The sequence below is a fragment of the Macrobrachium nipponense genome, chromosome 7, assembly GCF_015104395.2.
Source record: "Macrobrachium nipponense isolate FS-2020 chromosome 7, ASM1510439v2, whole genome shotgun sequence".
NCBI classification, from domain to species: domain Eukaryota; kingdom Metazoa; phylum Arthropoda; class Malacostraca; order Decapoda; family Palaemonidae; genus Macrobrachium; species Macrobrachium nipponense.
The window spans coordinates 27327563-27352540 of record NC_061109.1 but is presented as its reverse complement, the minus strand read 5'-3'; the positions used below and the strand labels follow the sequence as shown (position 1 = coordinate 27352540).

General features: G+C 40.2%; 1 protein-coding gene across 3 annotated transcripts in view; it reads right to left on the bottom strand.

Moving 5' to 3' along the window:
- Window positions 1–24978, bottom strand: part of LOC135217483 (uncharacterized) — an 817028-nt gene that overhangs the window by 146110 nt on the left and 645940 nt on the right. Inside the window, exon 1 of one of the 3 annotated variants that reach the window (XR_010315145.1) lies at window positions 7878–8921. The exons of the other annotated variants lie outside the window; for them this stretch is intronic. The gene's annotated coding sequence lies outside the window, so the exon portion shown is untranslated. Of the gene's footprint in view, window positions 1–7877; window positions 8922–24978 lie in introns of those variants that run through there. 3 annotated transcript variants of the gene reach the window in all.

Below are 24978 nucleotides of genomic sequence, written 5' to 3'. Positions count from 1 at the left end.
CTGGAGCTGTTTTTACCTTCAGATAGAAGCGAAGCGGCACAAAGAGTGCCATGGGAAATGAGGCCAATTTGACCTGCTGTCAAATAAATCATACACGCGCCTTCGACCCTTTAATGTCATCATAAATCAGTTTAGTGTCAAAATAAACCCAGCTTAGCTTCATTGCACTTAACGTACCCTTCATAGCCTTAAAATTTCCTTTCAAGACACTGTGAATAAAATAGTGTGACATCCAGACATTGATTGAATTCCCAGAGGATTCTCAGATTAGTGGCAGAAAAACTGCAGCATTCCCTTTGAGAACACCTGCATCACCGTTAATGAGTCTTTCAGACGACCCCCGGCGATTTTAGTCCCTTAAGCCTTTTGTTTAATTCCCTGTCCAATTCTATATAATTACCTTTGACGACCTCCAGCCATCATCAGCGCTTCACGCCATCCAAACTAGCTGGCCACCTGCATTCTGTCACAACACTCAGGAAAAGGGGTCAAGCCTCAATCTTCATACCTTCCTCCCGCTATTGTTAATTTCCCTAGCAGCACGATACCTTCACTAACGCCTCTGGGCCATTAAACTTTCGCAAATAGTAACCCTCCCCACTCTCAACCTCTTTCTCCTCAGCGACGCCACTTCCACTGATGTTCCTTTAGACTTTAGAGACTCTCGTTTCTGTTGAAATATTGTTATCTTACAGCTTTCCCTGGGGGATTTGAAGGGTCCTCCTTTGAAGAAACCATGGAAGTCGTCGATCGAAAACATCCAGGATGGATGGCAGCTGCAGACAGGGAGATAAGGGTCTAGGATCGCCCTTTTACAAACCAGTACAGGTGTACCAGAAGAAGGAGTAAAGTATGAAGACGGCTCTGCCTGTTGCTATCATCTTGACTTACCCTAGAATCCTACGAGGCCTTCCCTAATGAACTCAAACTCCAGACAAATAAAAAAAATCACCACCACAGCCAAAACCTCCTACTTTCCAGTCTAGTGTGATCAGCCAGTCCAGTCGCACCCTACTTGCTCCTTTCATTTGGTAGCAAGAAGATACCAGGATCCTCGGCCATCATGCTCACTGGCTCACACTACAAAACGTCAAGTCCACCGACATATCAGGTAATGTGACGAGAGAATTGTATTTTCAAGTTAAACCAGTGTTTGTAATTCCAACTCCCATTCCTAACCAACTTCCCCGTTCCCATTGTTATCTCTTCAAAACATCCTTTGAATTTGCTTTCCCAAAATACCCATTCCAGTGAAAACGTGACCCAGTGCAGTGACATAAATCTCTCTCTGCAGTGATACAATCATACTTTAATAGGTGATTCTAGCTGTGCTCTTGGGGTCAAGCTGTCATGTCAATTTTTCTTGAAACCTAATGCGGAATTTAATGAAGTTATGCTTTGATCTTGCGCCTGAAAAGTAAAGTAAATTCTATACAATATCCCTAGTCTCAGTCGCTGCACCTCTGAATATCTTGCAGTTGTACCGGCAGTGCTGTTGTGTCTACCTGTGTGTCATTCAACGGTAGAACAGAAACTACTGCAAACGCAGCATTCCATAAGTGATCACAGATGCTATCATTTGAGTGTTACTTTATCTCTAGCTGTTCTGTCTCAAACCCATCGAAGGAAACCCTGTTTTTACTCTTAAGTGTTAATTTTAGAACTAGTTCTAGTTATCTAAGTTATTACATCATACCTGATATCGCACCAGTTAGTATTTGTAACTCTGTTTAACATAGCCTACAGTGCATGGGCATGGTATTTTCTTTTGAACCAAACTTTCACATTGCTCAGTTAACTACTTTCTGTCCACTGTCACCCCTTTTCGTTGGTCCTAGGTAGTCAATGATTCTGTTATTCTGTTGCAAAGGCATCCAAATTGAGCCAAGTGACTGACTAGTCAATTAACTGAAATCTTAAAGTTGGACCCAACGAGATCACAGTTAACACCCAACAATATATACTTTTATATTTTTCAATGTTATGGCAATAATAACCCAAAGGGAATAATAGATGGTAAGTGCATCTATCCTGGCCTGGATTCAGAACCATCACCTAGGTTGTATCCACACACTGCCCAAAAAGACATTTCCATAATTCTCTAAGGCTGTCAGTTTTTCCCACGGTAAAGGAATTTAGATCTCTGTAGGTAGGTTATTTACATTGTGAAATTATCTCATGATTAATAAGTATGTATATATATATATATATATATAAATATAATATATATATATATATATATAATATATATATATATAATAATATATATGTATATATAATAAATATAATATATTATATATTATATTAATATATATATATGAATAGAACTTGATCACGAAGTATATAAAACGTGATGCTATGTATAAATAAAGGTTTTTGCCACGAAGGAAAAAATGAAAAAGCGAGATAGCCGAGTACTTTCGGTCTTGTTCCGAACAAGACCGAAAGTACTCGGCTATCTCGCTTTTTTCATTTTTTCCTTCGTGGCAAAAACCTTTATTTATACATAGCATCACGTTTTATATACTTCGTGATCAAGTTATTCATATATATATATATACATATATATATATATTATATATATCTATATATAGATATATATATATATCATATATATATAGATATATATATATATATATATATAGATATATATATATATATATAGATAGATATATAGGCTTAAAATTAAGGTAGATGCATATGACTTCATGATATATTTTTCCTGTTGCATTCACTTATGTGTATATATATATATATATATATAGATATATATATATATAGATATATATATAGATATATATATATATATATATTAGCTATATATAGATATATATATATTATATATCTATTATATATATATATATATATATATATATATATATCTATATATATATATATATATATATATATATATATATATATATATAATTTCAAGCCTACCACGGGAAAACAAGATGACAAGTTACCGGTAAACGTTATTATGTCCGTACTTTCCTAACTATGTAGTGAATTACATACCTGGCACTTAGTCGACTTGACGGGCCGCAGCAAGGTTGGAGAAAAAAGTCTAACACCTCAGGGAACCATTCTTAAAATAAAAAGTATGTAGAATTGAAGATATGAATATATATTTTAATAGTGTATAACTATATATAATCACTCCTGTATGTATATTCATGAGTTTTACATAAAAAGATGGAAGTAACAATAACACTTGTTAATAGTTGTTGTTATCATCTTTTCTTTTTTATATTAAAAAATAAAAATAAAAACATTGAAGGAAACAAAATATACTTATTAGTATGTTTCGCAAAACACCTTTTTAGTACTATGCCTCCAATTTTCATTTCAATTAATATAATAGACACTGTTTTAGGTTGTATTTACATTCTTGCCAGTGTCTTATCGACAAAAACAATAAATGCCAGATGTCTTATTGCGCTGAAAATTCAAAGGAAATAGTAAGATAAAAGGGATGTGTTGAAAAAAATAATAAAACAGAAAACAAAGAGCCAAGAAACAGACACAAAAGCATAATGGGAAAGTGAGCAGCACCTGGGGACCTTGCACCAAGTCCTCCATAACCACAGAGGGCGAAGGTCACTCCATCCGCATACTGATCCAGCTCTCCTTCAGCAAATGTTTTTTATGAGTATTTTTGGTCAAAATCACTGGCCAAACAACGCTCTACTTAAACAAAAGCATTGTGGGGATATTAATGAAAAGGAAGATGAAATAATAATGGTCCAGGTCCTAGGAGATCTGAGGATAAATGAAGTGGTTCCAGTTGTCCACTTTATTTCAGTGTCCCCAAATCGACGACAGTTACCCTGACAGATAGTTTCCTCCAGACAACTCTTAATCAAGCAGTATATCGAGGTTCCAAGAAAAGCAATTTTCATCAGACTTGTGGTTTCAGACTTTGAGATCAAACCTTTCAAACCGCACCGAAATATCCTATGGACACTAAAACGTTAGTAATTTACTCAGCCGAAAGGCGTACTGAAGGATGCATAATCAAAAGCCTTGAAATCTTATATTAGGACAACTTCCATGCCTTGGGAGCCGCGGCAATTTAATACTAACTTATGTAATGTTAAAACGAAACAAGTGAGCAGATGGTCAAGTTCGAGTCCGTATAGACAGAGTATAGCGTGATCCGCTGTCTGACAATACATCTAACACCAAGAGAAACATTTTTGTTTTTGTTAGAGCTGGCGATATAAGCACTGATTAATCATAAACCACTTATAACCTTCAAAATTAAAGGAAATACAAAGAAAAGAACAAACATTGCTCAGCACAACACAACTACCAAATTCCTTCTCATTAAGAACAGTCACAGGGATAAATTCGAAAAAGCACTCACACTACCACAGTAATATTACTCCAGTATGTGATAGATGCAAATAACAATTAAAAGTAACAATTACGTAAGCAGTGTGCCACATCAACAACAAATACACGACCAAATGAACTTATATTGAAAAATTAAGCAGTGGTAGAGAAGTAGTTCAAAGAAGTTAAGACAGAACCGTTGGCGCTTAAGGTAGTACTGATCTTCATAAAAAGACCCATTTAACATTCCTTTACAATGTCTGAGACCAGGTAATCAGTTTTACGGTGAGGGCTATGGAAACTTCGGTATGAGGTATCGTAGTGCCCCGGCAGAATATACGTATATGGCGAATATAACAGGAAAAATATATCATGAAGTCATATGCATCTACTTAAGATTTTTAAGCATTTATATATGTGCATGTGTGTGTGTGTGTGTGTGAATAAAGGAGAAGACGTCTTCATTTTCTCTAGAAGATATTTTTATATTTTGGGGATGCCACTGACCCCCTAGAAAATAAAGCAATATTTAACTGACAAAAAAAATCTGAACCATATGTCATTAATATCGTTACGTTTGTGAAACTTTAAGTCTTGAAAACTACCTGGATGTATCTTTTCGTTTAACGAAATAAATTGTCTGTGTTATGGGTACATCAGTTCCAGATTCCTGATGTGTTTAGCAGATACCTAATTCTGAAGGAAGGAGCAGCAAAAAAACTATAACAAAATATACATTTCTGCAGCATTGTAATTTTCAAGGTTAATTGTTTAAACGACATAAAAATTCAAATCATGCTGCCATTAAAAACGCCAAGCGTTCTACGTGCACTAAAAGTACCATCTACTCCCTGGCACTGGCATCTCAAAAACCTTTGAATTCAAGAAGAAAGGTCATTGTATTAATCTTATTAAGCAAATGAGCCAAACGGTACTTCTCTCTCTCTCTCTCTCTCTCTCTCTCTCTCTCTCTCTCTCTCTCTCTCTCATACACACTATCTGCCTGACACATAGGATACTGAAATTTCCGAGTATACGAGTATACTGTATTTGCATTAACGGACAATTTCATTAGCAACAAGAAGCTCTGGTCTGCACCATAGTAATTAACATCGTTTAGACTATAATAACGGTAGTACTTACAATAGGAGCCTCATTATTAATCATAATACCAAAGTAGTGACAAACACATGTTGATGATCACCATAACCAAATCAATTAATAATAATAATAATATAATAATAATAATAATAATAATAATAATAATAATAATAATAATAATAATAATAATAACGAAGAAACAAATCCAGTTATGGAAATGTACATATATAAAATTTAAAACTGCAAGGATAGCTTTCGGGAATCTGTTCGGTTCCCTTTATATATTTATGTACATGTACATATGTGTTGTTGTCAGCCTGGGTCAAGGCCCAGCAGTCTTCTGGTTTCCTTGAAAGTCGCTAATCTCCTCTTGTCGCTCTGATGGGAGCTTTGATATTAAAAAGCTAAGATTGACCCTTCTGACCTAGAGATTAGGTTTTCTGTCCAACAGACTGTTATTGACCACTCACTTACCGCAAGGGTTAATCTTAATCCCATTGACCATCAGCTCAGGATATCAGAGCGACAAGAGGGGATTAGCAACTCTCAAGGAAACCAGAACAGCCATCATAAAAACGACGGCTCAACCGGAAGTTCCAGAAGACTGCTGGGCTTGACCCAGGCTGACAAGCCACACATCTCTTGAAAAAGGGCCACAGATAGGGCCTGAAAGTACTCGTGCTGAGTAAAATAAAATGTAAATATTTATAAGTATACACGTTATACATAGTAATTTTGTGGGTTTCTTTTTCAATCTTCAGAAGAAACCTGAGAGAAGTTTTTGTTTGGTTCAATAATAATAATAATAATAATAATAATAATAATAATAATAATAATAATAATAATAATAATAATAATAATTAGGCACAATCCCAAGATCCCTGAAAAGGAATCTAGAAAAACTAGAGGCTGAAGTAGCTCCAGGACTCATGCAGAAGTGTGTGATCCTAGAAACGGCACTCATAGTAAGAAAAGTGATGGACTCCTAAGGAGGCAGGATGCAACCCGGAACCCCACACTATAAATACCACCCAGTCGAATTGGAGGACTGTGATAGAGCAAGAAAAAAAAAATAATAATAATAATAATAATGCTTACCTATAAAAGAAAGGTTATATACTAATAAAGATTCATAATTTTAGAAATACACAAAAAGTTCTCAAAAGTTCCCACTATTTCTTCCTCATTATTTTTATCTGCACACCGATTTATTATAATGTAGCAGGCTCGAACGGGTATCTATATCCAAATACCATAGGTTTAGAGAGGATATCTATATCCAAATACGATCTCTCACATGGCGCTCTTCAACTGGTCAGAGCAGAGAATGAAGTATTTACCGGCATGTCGACTACTGTGGAGAGTAGCTATGATGCAGAGAGAAAGAAGAGAATAAGAGAAGGACCAATATTTCGTTTTAAACAGACCATTATTACAAATATAATCTGAATGTGTACATGAGGTGTACGACTGTCGGATATATTTGCTTCATAAGTTAATAGATACGTCTTAACTTTGCCGGAGGAAAGGTGAAGAAATGGCACCACTGCTTAAGAAAGTGTACCCTGATGGACATGGCATATTATATGGCAGTATTTCATCCCCATTGTCTTCCACGAAGACTGAAAGAGCTCTGAAGTACCATGATGAGGTTCAAGTGCAAAGGAATTTCAAAGGAGAGGTCTGTATTGTTCATGTCACGTATATAAATTAATCATTCTCTACAAATTTAGTAAAGCGCCAAGTCGACTAAAATACTGAGTACTGTATATGCTTTATATATATATATATATATATATATATATATATATATATATATATATATATATATAATATATATATAATATATAATGAACGCAAGCAAACACATAAAGTAAATAAGTGGAAAATGAACACCACTGCGGGTATAACCTGTAATAGCAAAATCACTGTAAAGCTACAACAAAACATGGAGATGTTATAAATAAAATCTAGATCAAATCCATAAAGCACTGCACTTCTTCACGACGTTAGACACATTCGCTTGGGAGTGAGTAAGAAAATAAAATAAACAGAGCAACATTATTCGTGGTTTCTTTTTCTTATTTTTTGACTGTTAGACAAAAGGTTAAAACTAAAAAAGCGCAAATAATCAAACGAGAAATAAAGATGAATGAGCGAATTAAGTCAGGTATACAAATAAATTCAAAATAAACCAAAAGTCAAGTTAGGTTTTAATCATAAAATAATGATCATAAATAAGAGATGACAAAAACTAAAACTTGGGTAGAAATGATTCTTCCGAATAATATACATATAATCTAACCTATTGGCCGGAGCACCACCGACGGCATTGCAAGCGTTCATGTCGACGGATGAATAGAGATGAACGGACAATTTTCCAAACGCTACACAGACAACAGAGAGCCCCAAAGGACATCAATAAGGACGATATTTACATGTCTCCAATCAGTAGCAGATGAGTACCATCGCCTTCTCCCATAGGCACAACATCACGAACGGGCTAACCCATGGCCACCCTGCCCTCCTCCCTCTCAAAGCAGCTCTGCTTGCTTCTTCCGGCAGCAGCAGAAAGTAGAAAGAAATCCCCCGAAGCTCGAGGGCCAGGGACCGCTTGTCCTTCCGAAGGAAGGAAGGAAGGGGAGAAGGGTAGTCGACAGTGCCCAAAGACAGCTCTAACGAAGATGGGTATTCCTGCAGTATCCAAAAGTTCACTTCGAGATCTCGTGTTACAATTCACATCAATCTGAAAATGACATATATACAACTAGCAAGACTTCGATATCGACACTTGGCCTCTCGAGACCACCACACCACCACCACCACCTGGCTGACTACTGGGGCGTTTCAGTTGGTCAAACCCAACTGCCCCAGAAGACACATTGCACTTGCTAGCTCTACATCCCTATGTTTCTCGTTCTAGCTCCCCTCCGTCGCCTATTTCGATCTCCTTCTCCTCGCCTCAAACTGTCGATCACACTTGTTGCTGCTGCCTGCAGGGAAACACCACCACCCTCAGCTCACATGTCATCTTTCACTCAGATTCAAACCACTCATTTCAAGTCGCTATTCTTTCACCAACACGGTATAACACGACCCCCGAAGGAGACACATCACTAATCCACCGATACTTCATCAACCAGAAAAAAAAGGGAATCAATCAATTAACACGTGGCCCAAATTCATCGCATTAATATGACACTTTCGACTGGACGTTCAAGATGATACGTTCACATTCCCGAGATGAAAAGACAATCCGCCCATGGTTATGACACTGAAGGATTATCTCAATGAACACAAGACATCCATCTTATCCGACAGACAGGTCGTAAGCTCAGAAAAGTGGGTAAAGGCGTCGTACACTATCACACGTGCCCCCACAGGGAAGGGTGAGATGCCCACAGGGCACGTCAGGGGCTCTGCTCATGTCACGCTCGCACCTCTCCACTGCCTCACTTCACCCGCCACGCACAAAGGGACAGAAATAACCTGCCAACTGAGCTCCTCCTCCTCCTCCTCCTCCTCAACCGCCATGATACCCAGCTCCCGTACCTGCACTATACCCAAAGGTTTCCACACGCACGCACGTGCGCACACACACACACACTTACACATCCACTAACATAAGGAACAAGACCTTGATCACAATCTGCCTGACCTAAACGCCAGCTTAACGCATCCGTCAAAACCACACGTAACGGGTTGATATTCAGATCGACAACCCATGAAAGGGGCTTCAGATAGCCTCTCTTCCGTCCACATTTAATAGCGTCATGTACTAACAATAACAGCAGTAATAGTAATAATAATAATATAGAAATCTGGCACTCTTCCACAATTCCCCGAAAACAATTTTCACCTCGCTCAATATGTATTTGAACGACGGTTGTAAGTCAATTTTGGAATGTTGTGTTAATACAAACTACGTAGTGACCATAAAATCCAGTTGGCTGTTACTTTCTTTTTTCTGGTAAGAGCTTTTGTGGATTTGGCACAGAATTTTCTGACTTATATGGATTTTCAAAGAGATAATAACCATCGACTTATTTCCAGTCCTCTCATTTAGTATTTCAACATCAATTATATCTTGAAGCCATGTCAAACAGTTACATATAAAGTTTACTAAATTAGATCTTTTTTCATAAAGAACCTCAGATTCTAACATTCACCTAATCTTTCAGTATGAGCGGTAAGTGAACATTAATGTCTGAAAGACCGTATACGCTTTGCTGCTCAAGATAAAATACAAATGAATTCATTATCAAAATTTTATCTTACGTTTTCTATGATTTCTTGAAAAAAAATGACTAGCACCCAACTTTAGCTCCAAAATCAATCATTAAGGTTACATAAATATCATAATTCGCAGACCTAGGTCCTTGGAAAATAATTTACCGATATCCCATGAGTATTACTAATAGATGGGTCTGGTAATAAGGTCTAATTATCATGAAAATTTAATGATGACAGAAAAAGACAGACAAATGCAAAGGTGACCGTGATAGAAGTCATATATATATATATATATATATATATATATATATATATATATATATATATATACATATATATATTATATACATATATATATATATATATATATATATATATATATATATATATATATATATATAGATATATATATATATATATATATATATATATGTGTGTGTGTGTGTGTGTGTGTGTGTATGTGTGTGAGTGTGTGTTATTGACTTTTATTTCACGAATAACAAATATATATAAAACAAACCGAGTTCATGAACATAAGCAACGAAAAATGCCTTGAGATAATGGCAAAGTATCTTACACTATATCGTTTCACTTTCCTCATGGCCATATACTGTGTATTAATATATATATATATATATATATATATATATATATATATATATATATATATATATATATATAGTATATATATATATATATATATATATATAATAACATATATATACTATATATATATATATATATAGATATATATATATATATATGATAATGTATGTGTGTGAGCATGTGTCTGTGCCTGTGATAGAATAATTACATTTTCACTTCATACTGTGAAGTAGGTTCTCCAAAGGGCAACTTAAAAAACGAGATCAGGTAGCGACTACTCTTTTAAAGATAAGTAAGTAAACAAATAAAATCCGCTAATACGTATTCCTTCCTAAAATAACTGGCACTGTCTCAAGGTTAACAGCTCATCGCGTAAGGACACAGTCTGTAACAGTGATATTTTTCAATGAGGACTCGGTCACTGAATTAACATATTGAAACAAAAACTGAAACGATGTTTGTCTTTGAGCATAAACCACAACCATCATCAAACATCAAACATCAAAGTAATTTGAGACAAAAATGGTAACCTGAATCAGGCTAGATTATATAAATATAACCAACAATAGTTTTAATAAGAGCAATAAATTTTTCCAAAAGCCAAAATTCAATTAATTTTGTTTTTTTACTGCTCTAAATAGAGTGATGACCTTCCTGAAGTACCAGAGCAAGCACTATTACAAGTGTAAAAAAATAATTTCATGGAAATTGCTGTTCAAATGAATGAATTTGTCGCACCGCGAGTTTGACGTCTGTCTGTTCCTCGGACGCACAAGTGTCTTATATAATATAATATATATATATATATATATATATATATATATATATATATATATATATATATATATATATATATATATATATATATAGATATATATATATATATATGGTATAAACGTATGAAATCGTGACAGTTTCATCAGTGAAGAGCCTGAAAAATGCGTCAATATAAAAATGTGCTCGTTCCTTTGCTTGAAAATTAAACATCCTTGTGATTTACAACTCAATCTATCAGAGAAAAACTTCCTGTGACTGAGTTACAATGAAAGTGATACTAATAACCAAGTCGTGGTCGTTATATTCGAAGGATTCTAAAGAAAAGACAGTCATACCCACCTCATATCAATCACTTTATACAAGTGTTGGCTTTCATCTTATCACAAGACTTGGCTCCCCACTGAGTCAATCGGCTGCCGACATTCACAGCAGCTTATTCATACTCCGAATTGAACCCAAACAGAAGCTTGTACATAACAACCATTCACAAAACACTTCGGTGCTGAACTGAATTCTAACGCTGAAACTATATCATTTCAAGAATTCATAGAGAAATACGATGGCAGGAATACATTCTCAGAGAAATAAAGTTATACTTCAAGCCCCTTTTTTGACATTTAAGTTACTCTGGATGAAAAATTATTCTTTTGCTATTGCTTAAATATCACCAGTAATCGTTATATACTATCTGTACATGCCCCAAATTGCAGCATCGCAGAAAAGTGGAAATACTTTATTCTGAAATATATTCTGCTTACCCACCATACTTAAAAATTCCAAACGGCAATTGCTAGAAAAATTACATCTTTGCAAGCACTAAACCATTCATTCTCAAGGTATCCTCTAATAGGGGATGGTTCTAACGTAGAACATGGATACGATTAACGCGTTGATTACCCTAAATCACAAGTTAAAACATTTACGTAAAACAAGCTCAGCAACACATCTTGACGATATGTCTTGAGCTTCTTTCACTTGAATTTATAAACAACTTAAATTTTTTTCAAAATTCTCAAATAAGTTTCATAACAAACACAATCCACGTGTCCTCTGTGATGTCGTAAAGTGCACAACTCTTCCACTATCAGTGCCCACATTCTCTGACTTACGTACTTTTCCCTTACTTTTTCCATTCTTTGCATTCCGTTTCCTATCAATCCATCCATTCTCATAATCCCCATCCAATTCCTTTCCCCATTTCTTTACCCATTTCCATTTTACCCTCAATGCTACCCATCTCTCCATTAACTTTCCCCCATCAATGCCTCCATTCTCTCCATTACTTCCCCCATCAATGCCTCCATTCTCTCCATTACTTTCCCCCCATCAATGCCTCCATTCTCTCCATTACTTTCCCCCATCAATGCCTCCATTCTCTCCATTACTTTCCCCCCATCAATGCCTTCCATTTCTTCTCCATTACTTTTCCCCCATCAATGCCTCCATTCTCTCCATTACTTTCCCCCATCAATGCCTCATTCTCGGCCATTACTTTCTCCATCAATCCTCCATTCTCTCCCATTACTTCCCTCCATCAATGCCTCCATTCTCTCCATTACTTTACCCCATCAATGCCTCCATTCTCTCCATTACTTTCCTTTCCCCCATCAATGCCTCCACTCTCTCCATTAACTCCCCATCAATGCCTCCATTCTCTCCATTCTTTCCCCCATTACCTACCACCATCAATGCCTCCATCTCTCCATTACATTTCACCCCCATCAATGCCTCCATTCTCTCCATTACCTCCATCATGCCTCATCTATCAGTACTGTCCACATCAATGCCTCCATCTTCTCTCCATTACTTTCCTCCATCAATGCCTCCATCTCTCCATTACGTTCCTCCATCAATGCCTCCATTCTCTCCATTACTTTCCTCCATCCAAATGCCTCCATTCGCCTTATTACTTTCCTCCGTCAATGCCTCCATTCTCTCCATTACCTTTTCCCCTCCACAATTCCTCCATTTTTCCTCCATTACTTTCCTCCATCAATGCCTCCATCTCCATTACCTTTCCTCAATGTCAATGCTCCATTCTCTCCATTACTTTTCCCCCATCAATGCCTCCATTCTCTCCCTTACTTTCCCCTGATCAATGCCTCCATTCTCTCCATTACTTTTCCTCGCCATCAATGCCTCACCAATTAACTCAATCCAATTACTTTCCTCCATCAATGCCTCCCATTCTCTCCATTTACTTTTTTCCCTCATGAATGCCTCCATTCTCTCCATTACTTTCCTCCCATCAATGGCCTACCAATTCTCTCCATTTGACTTTTCCCTCCATCAATGCCTCCATTCTCTCCATTACTTTCCTTTTCCCCAATCAATGCCTCCATTCTCTCCATTATTTCATCCATCAATTGCCTCCCATTCTCTCCATTACTTTCCTCCATCAATGCCCTCCATTCTCTCCATTACTTTCCCCCATCAATGCCTCCATTCGCTCCATTACTTTCCCCCCATCAATGCCATCCATTCTCTCCATTTACTTTCCTCCTCAATGCCTCCATTCTCTCTATTACTTTCCCCATCACATTTGCCTCCATTATCCTCCAATTACGTTCCCCCATCCAATGGCCTTCATTTCGCCCATTACTTTCCCCCATCAATGCCTCCCCATTTCTCTTCCATTACTTTCCTTCCATCAATTGCCTCCATTCGCTCCATTAACTTTACCCCAAATCCAATTGCTCCATTCTTCTCCATTACTTTCCCCAATCCCCAATGCCTCTACTCTTCCCATTACTTTACCCCCATCAACTGCCTAATTCTCTCATTACTTTCCCCCATCAAATCGCCACTTTCAATTCTCTCCCTTTACCCTTTCCCCCATCAATGCCTCCATTCTCTCCATTACTTTCCCCCATCCAATGCTCCATTTCTCTCCCATTAACTTTCCTTTCCAATCCAATGCTCCATTCTCTCCATTACTTTCCTCCATCAATGCCTTCCATTCTTCACCATTACTTTCCCCATCCAATGCTTCCATTCTCTAAATTACTTTCCCTCAGGGCAATGCCTCCATTCTCCTCCATTACTTCCTCCCCCATCAATGCCTCCATTATCTACATTCTTCCTTCCAAGCAATAAATCATTCTTTTCTCCATTACTTTTCCTCCATCAATGCTCCATTCTCTCCATTAATTTCCCTCCATCCAAGCCTCCATTTCCTTCTCCATTACTTTCCTCCTCCAATGCCTCCAATTCTGTCTCCTTACTTTCCCATCCCGTCAATGCCTCCATTCTCCATTACCTTCCGCCATCCAAAGCCTTCCATTTTCTCCCATTACTGTCCTCCATCAATGCCTCCATTCTTCTCCATACTATCCTCCATTCCAATGCCTTCCATTCCTTTCCCATTACTTTCCTTTCCCCCATCAATGCCTCATCCTCTCCATACTTTCCCCCCATCAAGGCCTTCCATTATGTCCATTACTTTCCGCGTCCAATGCCCTCCATTCTCTCCATTACTTTCCCCCAATCAAGCCTCCCCATTCCTCCTCCATTACTTTCCCCCATCAATTGCCCCATTCTCCCCATTACTTTCCCCCATCCAATGCATCCATTTTCCATTTACTTTTCCCCCAATCAATGCCTCCATTCTCCTCCATTACGTCCCCAATCCAATGCCTTCCATCTCTTTCCAGTACTTTCCTCCATCAATGCTCGATTCTCTCCATTACTTTCCACCACCAATGCCTCCATCTCTCCATTACTTTCCCCATCCCAAATGCCACATTCTCTCCATTACTTTCCCCCAAATCAATGCCTCCATTCTCTCCATTACTTTCCCCCAATCAATGCCTCCATTCTCTCCATTAATTTCCTCCATCACTCAATGCCTCCATTCTCTCCATTTACTTTCCCCCATTTCCCCCAATGCCTCCAATTCCTCCTAAATTACTTTCCTCCATCCAATGCCTCCATTCTCTCCAATTACCTTTCCCCAATCAATGCCTCATTATCTCATTATTTCCTCCATCAATAAATCCATTCTCTCATTACTTTCCTCCACAATGCCTCCATTTCTCTCCATTACTTTCCCTTTCCCCCATCAATGCCTCCCATCCTTCCATTACTTTCCTCCATTCCATGCCTTTCCCCCATCTCTCCATAACTTTCCTCGGTCAATTGCTCCATTCTCTCCATTACCTTCCTTCCATTCCAATGCCTTCCCATTTTCCTCCATTATTTCCTACACAATTGCCTCCATTTCTCTCCATTACTATTTCCTCCATCAATTGCATCATTCTCTCCATTTACTTTACCAATCCATCCAATTTGCCTCCATTCTCTCCCATTACTTTCCCCCATTTCCCAAATGCCTCCATTTCTCTCCATTACTTTCCGCCGTCAATGCCTCCATTCTCTCCATTACTTCCCCCATCAATGCCTCCATTCCTCTCCATTACTTTCCCCCATCAATGCCTCCTTTCTCCATTACTTTCCCCCCATCCAATGCACCATTCTCCTCCCATTACTTTCCCCAATCAATGCCTCCATTCTCTTCCATTACTTTCCCCCATCCAATTGCACCTTTCCCCCATTCTAATCAGACTTTCCTCCATTCAATGCCTCCGATGCTCTCCATTATCTTTTCCCCATCAATTGCCTCCATTTTCTCCCCATTACTTTCCCCATCAATGCTTCCACTCTCCATTCCTTCCTCCATCCAATCCACCATTCCTCTCCATTACTTTCCTTTCCCCCATCAATGGCCTCCAATTTTCTCTCCATTCACTTTTCCCCATCAATGACTCCATTCTCTCCATTTACTTTCCCCCATTCAATGCCTCCATTCTCTCCATTACTTTCCCATCCAATTTGCCTCCATTCCTCCATTAACTTGTTTCCCCCATCAATGCTCCATTCTCTCCATTGCTTTACCCATCCAATGCCTTCCATTCTCCCATTTACCTTCCCCCATCAATGCCTCCATTCTCTCCATTATTTTCCTTTTCCCCATCAATGGCCTCTATTCTCCTCCATTAACTTTTCCCCCCAATCATTTGCCATTCCATTCTTTCCTCCATTACTTTCCCCATCAATGCCTCCATTCTCCTCCATTACTTTCCCCCATCCAATGCCTTCCATTCTCTCCATTTACCTTTCCCTTCAATCAATGCCCTCCCATCTCTTCCATTACTTTCCTCCATAATGCCTCCATTCTCTTTCCCCCCATTACTTTCCCCCAATCAAGCCTTTCATTCTCTACATTATTTCCCCCCATTAATTCCTCCTTCTCTCCATTATTTTCCCCCATGAATGCCTCCATTCTCTCCAATACTTTCGCCCATCAATGCCTCCATTCTCTCCATTACTTTCCCCCATCAATGCCTCCATTCTCTCCATTACTTTCCCCCATCAATGCCTCCATTCTCTCCATTACTTTCCTCCATCAATGCCTCCATTCTCTCCATTACTTTCCCCCCCATTAATGCCTCCATTCTCTCCATTACTTTCCCCCATTAATGCCTCCATTCTCTCCATTACTTTACCCAATCAATGCCTCCTTTCTCTCCATTGCTTTCCCCCATCAATGCCTCCTTTCTCTACATTACTTTACCCAATCAATGCCTCCATTCTCTCCATTACTTTCCTCCATCAATGCCTCCATTCTCTCCATTACTTTCCTCCATCAATGCCTCCATTCTCTCCATTACTTTCCCCCCATCAATGCCTCCATTCTCTCCATTACTTTCCCCCATCAATGCCTCCATTCTCTCCATTACTTTCCCCCATCAATGCCTCCATTCTCTCCATTACTTTCCCCCATCAATGCCTCCATTCTCTCCATTACTTTCCTCCATCAATGCCCCCATTCTCTCCATTACTTTCCCCCCCATCAATGCCTACATTTTCTCCATTACTTTCCTCCATCAATGCCTCCATTCTCTCCATTACTTTCCTCCATCAATGCCTCCATTCTCTCCATTACTTTACCCCATCAATGACTCCATTCTCTCCATTACTTTTCCCCCATCAATGCCTCCATTCTCTCCATTACTCTTCCCCCATCAATGCCTCCATTCTCTCCATTACATTACCCCATCAAAATTGAACACGAATTATCTCCATTACTTTTTTTTTTCCCACGCAATCAATGCCCTCCCATTCCCCAAACTGCCTCCATTACTTTCCCCCATTCAATGAACTTCCATTATCTTCCCACACTACCTTCCCCCATTCCATGCCTCCATTCCCTCCTTCCATTTAACCTTTTTGCCCCATCAATGGCCTCCATTTCTCTCCCATTTTTTTCCCCATCAATGACTCCCATTTCTCCTATTACTTTTCCCCCCCATCAATGCCTCCATTCGCCTCCATTAACTTTTTTTTTCCACATCATGAAACTCCCCCATTAATCTTCCATTAATTTTCCCCCCCATCAAATGCCCTCCATAAATTTCTCCCATTACTTTCCCCCCCAATCAATGACTCCCATTAATCTTCATTTTACTTTCCCCCCCCATCATTAACCTCCATTATCCCTCCATTACTTTTTTTCCCAATCAATGTCCCCCCCCTCCCATTCCCTCCCATGTTACTTTTTCCCCAAATTCAATGACTCCATATCTCCATTTTACTTTCCCCCCCCCATTAATCCCTCCATTCTCTCCCATTTTTTACTTGTTCCCGCATCCAAATACCTCCCATTCTTCTTCCATTACTTTTTACCCATCAATTGAACTCCAATTCTTCTCCATTAAACTTTCCGCAATCAATGCCGCCATTCTATCCATTCACTTTCCCCCAATTTCCCCCCAATGGCCACCAATTCGTCCTCCTTACTTCTCCAATCAAGGCCTTTCCATTCTCTTTCCCCATTATTTCCCCCAATCATGCCTCCATTCTCTCCATTACTTTCTCCCCCCATCAATGCCTCCCTTATTTCTCCAAATTTCTTTTCCCCCATCAATGCCTCCATTATCTCATTACTTTTCCAATCCATCAATGCCTCCATTCTTCTTCCATTACTTTTCCCCAATCAATACCTCCTTTATTTTCTATTACATTAATTTCCCCATCAATGCATCCATTTTCCTTTCTCGCCATTACTTTCCCCCATCAATGCCTCCATTTTCTCTACCATTACTTTACCCCAATCATAATGCCATCCATTCTCACTATTTAACTTTGCCTTTCCCCAATCAAATGCCTCCCATTCCTTTCTTGCCATTACTTTACCCCAATCAATGCTCCATTCTTCTCCTTACTTTTCCCCCTCATTGCCACCATTTACACCCCCCAATCAATTGCCTCCATTCCTCTCCATTAACTTTACCCCCAATCAAATGCCTCCGTATTCTCTCCATTACTTTCCACCCAATCAATGACCTACCATTCCTCTCCATTTACTTTCCATCCATCAATGCCTCCCCCATTCACTCCATTACTTTTCCCCCCATCAATGCCTCCATCATTTTCTCCATTGACTATTTTCCACCATCCAAATGCCTACCATTCTCTCCATTACTTTCCAACCATCAATGCCTCCATTCTCTACCACTTACTTTTCCCACCCCCATCAATGCCTCCATTCTCTACCATTACTTTCCAGCCATCAATGCCTCCCCCATTCTCATCCATTTACTTTACCCCCCATCAATGCCTACATTTTGTCCATTACTTTCCTCCATCAATGCCTCCATTCTCTCCATTACTTTCCCCCATCTATGCCTCCATTCTCTCCATTACTTTACCCCATCAATGACTCCATTCTCTCCATTACCTTTCCCCCATCAATGCCTTCATTCTCTACATTACTTTTCCGCCATCAATGCCTCCATTCTCTCCATTACTTTCCCCCATCAATGCCTACATTGTCTCCTTTACTTTCCCACATCAATGCCACCATTCTCTCCATTACTTTCCCCCCATCAATGCCTCCATTCTCTCCATTACTTTACCCCATCAATGACACGATTATCTCCAATACTTTCCCCCATCAATGCCTCCATTCTCTCCATTACTTACTCCCATCAATGACTCCATTATCTCCACTACTTTCGCCCATCAATGCCTCCATTCTCTCCATTACTTTGCCCCATCAATGCCTCCATTCTCTCCATTATTTTCCCCCATCAATGACTCCATTATCTTAATTACTTTCCCCCATCATGCCTCCCCATGCTCCATTACTTTCTCCGTCAAATGCCTCCATTTCTCTCCATTATTCTTTCCTCCATCAATGCCTCCATTCTCTCCATTACTTTCCTCCGTCAATGCCTCCATTCTCTCCATTACTTTCCCCCATCAATGCCTCCATTCTCTCCATTACTTTCCCCCATCAATGCCTCCATTCTCTCCATTACTTTCCCCCATCAATGCCTCCATTCTCTCCATTACTTTCCTCCATCAATGCCTCCAATCTCTCCAATACTTTCCTCCATCAATGCCTCCATTCTCTCCATTACTTTCCCCCATCAATGCCTCCATTCTCTCCATTACTTTCCTCCATCCATGCTCTCCATTACTTTCCTCCATCAATGCCTCCATTCTCTCCATTACTTTCCCCCATCAATGCCTCCATTCTCTCCATTACTTTCCCCCATCAATGCCTCCATTCTCTCCATTACTTTCCCCCATCAATGCCTCCATTCTCTCCATTACTTTACCCCATCATGCTTCCATTCTCTCCATTACTTTCCCCATCAATGGCCTCCATTCTCTCCATTACTTTTCCCCAAATCAATGCCTCCATTCTCCATTACTTTCCCCATCCATCAAGCTCCAGTCTCTCCATACTTCCACCCCCATCAATGCCTCCATTCTCTCCATTACTTTCCCCCATCAATGCCTCCATTCTCTCCATTACTTTCCTCCATCAATGCCTCCATTCTCTCCATTACTTTCCTCCATCAATGCCTCCATTCTCTCCATTACTTTTCCCCCATCAATGCCATCCATTCTCTCCATTATTCCTCCTCATCAATGCCTCCAATTCTCTCCATTACTTTCCCCCATCAATGCCTCCATTCTCTCCATTACTTTCCCATCAATGCCTCATTTCTCTCATTTACTTTCCCCCATCAATACCTCCATTTTTCTCCATTTTACTTTCCCCCATCCAAGCCTCCATTCTCTCCATTACTTTTCCCCCATCAATGCCCTCCATTATCTCCATACTTCCACCCCCATCAATGGCCTCCATTCTCTCCATTATTTTATTTTCCCCATCAATGCCTCCATTCTCTCCATTACTTTTCCCCATCAATACCTCCATTCTCTCCATTACTTTCCCCCATCAATGCCTCCATTCTCTCCATTACTTTCCTCCATCAATGTCTCCATTCTCTCCATTACTTTCCCCCATCAATGCCTCCATTCTCTACATTAATTTCCCCCATCAATGCCTCCATTCTCTACATTTATTTTCCCCCATCAATGCCTCCATTCTCTCCATTATTTTCCCCCATCAATGCCTCCATTATCTCCAATACTTTCCCCCATCAATGCCTCCATTCTCTCCATTACTTTCCCCCATCAATGCCTCCATTCTCTCCATTACTTTCCCCCATCAATGCCTCCATTCTCTCCATTACTTTCCTCCATCAATGCCTCCATTCTCTCCATTACTTTCCCCCATCAATGCCTCCATTATCTCCATTACTTCCCCCATCAATGCCTCCATTCTCTCCATTACTTTCCCCCATCAATGCCTCCATTCTCTCCATTACTTTACCCAATCAATGCCTCCATTCTCTCCATTACTTTCCTCTATCAATGCCTCCATTCTCTCCATTACTTTCCCCCATCAATGCCTCCATTCTCTCCATTACTTTCCCCATCAATGCCTCCATTCTCTCCATTACTTTCCCCCCATTCAATACCATCCTCTCCATTACTTTACCCATCAATGCCTCCATTCTCTCCATTACTTTCCCTCATCAATGCCTCCATTCTCTCCAGTACTTTCCCCCATCAATGCCTCCATTCTCTCCATTACTTTACCCAATCAATGCCTCCATTCTCTCCATTACTTTCCTCCATCAATACCTCCATTCTCCCCATTACTTTCCTCCATCAATGCCTCCATTCTCTCCATTACTTTCCTCCATCAATGCCTCCATTCTCTCCATTACTTTCCTCCATCAATGCCTCCATTCTCTCCATTACTTTCCTCCATCAATGCCTCCATTCTCTCCATTACTTTCCCCCATCAATGCCTCCATTCTCTCCATTACTTTCCTCCATCAATGCCTCCATTCTCTCCATTACTTTCCCTCATCAATGCCTCCATTCTCTCCATTACTTTCCCCCATCAATGCCTCCATTCTCTCCATTACTTTCCTCCATCAATGCCTCCATTCTCTCCATTACTTTCCTCCATCAATGCCTCCATTCTCTCCATTACTTTCCTCCATCAATGCCTCCATTCTCTCCATTACTTTCCCCCATCAATGCCTCCATTCTCTCCATTACTTTCCCCCATCAATGCCTCCATTCTCTCCATTACTTTTCCACAATCAATGCCTCCATTCTCTCCATTACTTTCCCCATCAATGCCTCCATTCTCTCCATTACTTTCCCCAATCAATGCCTCCATTCTCTCCATTACTTTTTCTCCCAATCAATGCCTCCATTCTCTCCATTACTTTTCCTCATCAATGCCTCCATTCTCTCCATTACTTTCCCCCATCAATGCCTCCATTCTCTCCATTACTTTCCCCCATCAATGCCTCCTTTCTCTACATTACTTTACCCAATCAATGCCTCCATTCTCTCCATTACTTTACCCAATCAATGCCTCCATTCTCTCCATTACTTTACCCAATCAATGCCTCCATTCTCTCCATTACTTTCCTCTGTCAATGCCTCCATTCTCTCCATTACTTCCCCCCATCAATGCCTCCATTCTCTCCATTACTTTCCCCCATCAATGCCTCCATTCTCTCCATTACTTTCCCCCCATCAATGCCTCCATTCTCTCCATTACTTTCTCCATTAATGCCCCCATTATCTCCATACTTTTCCCCCACCCCCCCATCAATGCCTACATTTCTCTCCATTACTTTCCTCCATCAATGCCTCCATTCTCTCCATTACGTTCCTCCATCAATGCCTCCATTCTTCCTCCCATTTACTTTTACCCCATCCCAACTGACTCCATTCTCTCCATTACCTTTCCCCCATCAATGCCTCCATTCTCTACATTACATTTCCGCCATCAATGCCTCCATTCTCTCCATTACTTTCCCCCATCAATGCCTACATTGTCTCCATTACTTTCCCACATCAATGCCACCATTCTCTCCATTACTTTCCCACCATCAATTCCTCCATTCTCTCCATTACTTTACCCCATCAATGCCCCCACGATATCTCCATTTACTTTTCCCCTTTCGCCTCCATCCCACATGGCCTCCATTCTCTCCATTTACTTTTTCCCCCATCAATGACTCCATTATCTCCACCTACTTCCACCATCAATGCAATCCTTCTCCTCCATTAACTTTGCCCAATCAAATGCCCATTTCTCGTCCATTTATTTTTCCCCCATCAATGAACCTCCATTATCTTAAATTACTTTTCCCCCATCAATGCCTCCATTTCTCTCCATTACTTTCCTCCGTCAATGCCTCCATTCTCTCCATTACTTTCCCCCATCAATGCCTCCATTCTCTCCATTACTTTCCTCCGTCAATGCCTCCATTCTCTCCATTACTTTCCTCCATCAATGCCTCCATTCTCTCCATTACTTTCCCCACTCCGTCAATGCCTCCATTCTCCCTCCCATTACTTTCCACCATCAATGCCTCCACCATTTCTCTCCATTACTTTCCTTCCGTCAATGCTTTATCCATTCTCCTCCATTACTTTCCCCCATCAATGCCTCCATTCTCTCCATTACTTTCCACCCTCCATTTCAATGCCTCCATTCTCTCCATTACTTTCCCCCAATCAAATGCCTCCATTCTCTCATTACTTTTCCATCCTATCAAATGTCTCCATTCTCTCATCCATTACTTTCCTCCATCAATGCCTCCATTCCTCTCAACCATTACTTTCCTCCATCAATGCCTCCATTCTCTCCATTACTTCCTCCATCAATGCCTCTTCTCTCGCCATTACTTTCCTCCATCAATATGCCTCCATTTCTCTCCAATTGCTTCTTCCTCCATCAATGCCTCCATTCTCTCATTATTTCCTTTCCCCCCATCAATGCCTCCATTTCTCCTCCTATTACTTTTCCACCCCATCAAGGCCTCCATTCTCTCCATACTTTCCCCCATCAATGCCTCCATTCTCTCCATTACTTTCCCCAATCAATGCCTCCATTCTCTCCATTACTTTCCCCCATCAATGCCTCCATTCTCTCCATTACTTTCCCCAATCAATGCCTCCATTCTCTCCATTACTTTTCCTCCATCAATGCCTCCATTCTATCCAATTACTTATTTCCTCCCCCATCAATGCCTCCATTCCTCTCCATTACTTTCCCCCATCAAGTGCCTCATTCTCTCCATCACTTTCCCTTTCCCCCCATTAATGCCTCCATTCTCTCCATTACTTTCCTCCATCAATGCCTCCATTCTCTCCATTACTTTCCCCCATCAATGCCTCCATTCTCTCCATTACTTTCCCCCATCAATGCCTCCATTATCTCCATTACTTTCCTCCATTCTTTCCATTACTTTCCCCCATCAATGCCTCCATTCTCTCAATTATGTTCCCCCATCAATGCCTCCATTCTCTCCATTACTTTCCCCCATCAATGCCTCCATTCTCTCCATTGCTTTCCTCCATATTTTCCCCCATGACCTCCATTCTCTACCATTGTTGCTTTCTTACCACCCCTTCATTCAATGAAACCTCCGTCGATCTGCATTTAGTAATTTTCCCTATCAACAATGGCCTTGCATTTCTTACTTTCACCAACTTTGTAACCCCATTCCAAATGCCCTCCATTCCCCCGCAATTAATGCCTTCCCCATCCAATTGATTTCCCTTCTCACCATTTTTACTTTTTTTTCCCCCATTTCAATGCTCCATTCCCCTTCCGCAATGACTCTTCACAAGACTCCATTCTCTCCATTACCTTCACCCATCAATGCTCAATTCTCTCCATTACTTTACCCCATCAATGCCTCCATTCTCTCCATTACTTTCCCCCATCAATGAATCCACTCTCCTCCATCACTTTACCCCATCAATGCCTCCATTCTCTCCATTACTTTATTATTCAATGACTCCATTCTCTCCATTACTTTCCCCCATCAATGCCTCCATTCTCTCCATTACTTTCCCCCATCAATGCCTCCATTCTCTCCATTACTTTCCCCCATCAATGCCTCCATTCTCTCCATTACTTTCCCCCATCAATGCCTCCATTCTCTCCATTACTTTCCCCCATCAATGCCTCCATTCTTTCAATTATGTTCCCCCATCAATGCCTCCATTCTCTCCATTACTTTCCCCCCATCAATGCCTCCCCATTCTTCTCCATTGCTTTCCTCCATCAAATGACTACCATTCTCCTCCATTACCTTTCAACCCCCATCAAATGGCCTCCATTCTCTCCATTACTTTTCACCCCCATCAAATGCCTCCATTTCTCTCCAGTTACTTTGCCACCCCCACCAATGCCCTCCATTCTCCTCGCCCATAACTTGACCTCCATCAATACCTCCATTCTTCCTCCATTGCTTTCCCTCCATCAATCCCTCATTCTCTCCATTGCTTTCCTCCAATCAATGCCTCCATTCTCTTCCATTGCTTTCCTCCATCACTGCCTACCATTCACTCCCTTGCCTTTCCGCCATCAATGCCATCCATTCCCTCCATTGCCTTTCCGTCCCCAGCCACTGCCTCCATTCTTCCTCCATGACCTTTCCTCCATCACTGCCTTCCCCATTCTCTCCATGGCTTTCCCCCATCCACAATGACCTCCATTCTTCTCCATTACTTTCCCAC